The sequence below is a fragment of the Odontomachus brunneus genome, unplaced genomic scaffold (assembly GCF_010583005.1).
Source record: "Odontomachus brunneus isolate Ranch 3 - 2012 unplaced genomic scaffold, Obru_v1 Obru_scaffold_056, whole genome shotgun sequence".
Classification (NCBI taxonomy): Eukaryota; Metazoa; Arthropoda; class Insecta; order Hymenoptera; family Formicidae; genus Odontomachus; species Odontomachus brunneus.
The window spans coordinates 255,547-258,214 of NW_022639506.1; positions in this window are offsets into that span (position 1 = coordinate 255,547).

A 2,668-nucleotide genomic window follows, 5' to 3' on the forward strand; every position below is an offset into this window, starting at 1 on the left:
CATTACCGTTCTTTACCGTTTCTTTACCGTTTTTTTTTTACCTTTTTACCGTTTTTTACCGTTTTATTATGGTTTTTTTACCGTTTCTTTACCGTTCTTTACCGTTTACTTACCGTTTCATTATTGTTATTTACCGTTCTTTAAAAAGCCTCGAAGACTCGGAAGGAGCAGCCCCCGTCCTTTCCCTAGGCGCGGGGTATGTATATTATTATGCACCGGAATAGTTTATATCGGTGAGCCGGAACACAGAAACAGAAACAAGGCACCAGGCACAATTACACGGTACGTGAAAAGCTCGTAGGTTTAATCTTAACCAGAGAAAACTCCGCAACCAAGGCTTCAGAGCAACTCTTCAGAGTAAATCGGTAATCGTAACACTTTCGCCATCCTGCCATCTAACGGAGAATATAGTCAACGAACATTTCTGTGGTGAGGAGACGAGTCTTTTCTTTAGAGTTTTTACCGTTTTTCACCGTTTTTTAACCGTTATTCTAACATTTTATTCCCGTTTTGATCGTCTCTTTACCGTTCCATTACCGTTCTTTACATAACGTATAGTAATAATGCATAATGCATAACACGCAAACGTTTGTAAAATCTTGTCGCGGGGGCACAGTGTACGTGTTCATTAATAATAATAAGAATTTCGTGTATCACATTTTTCGTGCGCATCATACTGTCAAATGCAAACGCTTGCAGAATCTTGTCGCAGAGACACAGTATACGTGCTCATTAGTAATAAAAATATCATGTATCATGTTCTTCTTCTCGCGCACCTAACTGTCGAATGCATACGTTTGCAATATGTCGTCGCGCAGTGATATTTAATACGTTTGCAAATTCTTAGAGTTTGTAGCTGCGACTAAAAAAATTTACGCTGAGGAATACGCGCGGGCGGCGCTGGCAGCGCGGGCTATCGCAAAAACCGCCGCAAACCGCCGCAAAATTCGCCGCAAAAACCGCCGCAAACAGCCGCAAAAATCGCCGCAAAATCCGCCGCAAATACCGCCGCGAAAAATCTGCCGTGGATCGATAAATCGATCTATCGAAAGAAGATTTAAACAATTATGTTAACATATCGGTATATAACATCAGTAATTACCGATCATCGATATTATGTAAATATGCCGGTAAAAATTGTATAATTATGTGTTGGTAAGAAATTAAGTAATTAAATGTTGATATATAATATCGGTAATAAATTACCGATCGTCGGTATTATCGGTATTGTGTAAATATGCCGGTAAAAATTGTATAATTATGTGTTGGTAAGAAATTAAGTAATTAAATGTTGATATATAATATCGGTAATAAATTACCGATCGTCGGTATTATCGGTATTGTGTAAATATGCCGGTAAAAGATTATGTAATTAAATGTTGGTAAAAAAAATTATGTAATTGAATGTTGGCATATAATATCGGTAATTATCAATTATCAGTATTATGTAAATATGTCGGTAAAAAATTATGTAAATATATGTTGGCAAAAATTATATAATTGAAATATTGATATAATACGCGTAATACATTAGCGACCTGGTAATAACTCCTCCGCGGTGATGTCATACTCCTTCCTACCCGCGGTGATGTCATACTCCCCGCCCGCGGTGACGAAATACCCCCCTCCCGCGGTACCCCCGCCCCTAAACTCCCACCGAGGATCTGGGTTAGAACCCTTATACTATACCTACTAGCGATCATCAGTATTATGTAAATATGTCGGTAAAAAATTATATAAATATATGTTGGTAAAAAATTAAGTAATTAAATGTTGGTATATAATATCGCTAAAAAATTACCGACCGTAGGTAATTTCGATATTGTGTAATTATATTGGTAAAAATTATATAATTAAACGTTTTTATATAATATTATTTTATATACTAAATTACCAACCGTCAGTAATATCGGTATGCCCCCAATTTACCGACCGCTAATAATATCGGTATACCCCCCGCGGTGACGTCATACCCCTGCCCAAGGCTACCCCCCGCCCTTCACACCCTTCGGAGGACCTAGGTTAGAACGGACCAGTATACCTACTTTTAAATTATTATCTCCCAACATAATTTTAATTCCCTGAATTAAAATTATGTCTAGACATAATTTTTAATCGCCGAGTAAAAATTATAGTGCGACAAAAGAAAAATTCAGAATTTAAATAATGCCTAGAGAAATTAAAATATACATAAAAATAATTATAACTTTGTATTATGTCCCAACATAATTTTAAATCGTCGAATTATTGTTGTAACGGCCTTGCGTTACGTGCGGGATAGTCTTAGCCGGTGTGGTTCAAGTTTCGTGTGTGAAATGAAAACCAGTGGTATAGGTGATAATAATATGGAACTATATTCTAATTTCGAAGCTATTTACAATTATTTACAGGCGACGTTACGCCGTTGGCGCGTGGTCGCGTTTTTGCTCTCGTCGGGAGCCGTTGTTGTCGTCTCGCGATCAGCTGCGAGCGTCGAGGCGCGCGAGCGTCAGGCGGGACGCGGTCGGAATTGTTTCCGGATACACTATTGTTCGTCGTTCGGATGTCGTTGCCTCATCGGCTTTAATCTGTTTATCTATCCTGATCTTTCCTTGCTGGTTTAAAGGCGCTCGTTATCGCCGTTATCTTACGCCCTGTATGCGTTCGCGATCGTAGGTGTTAGCGGCGT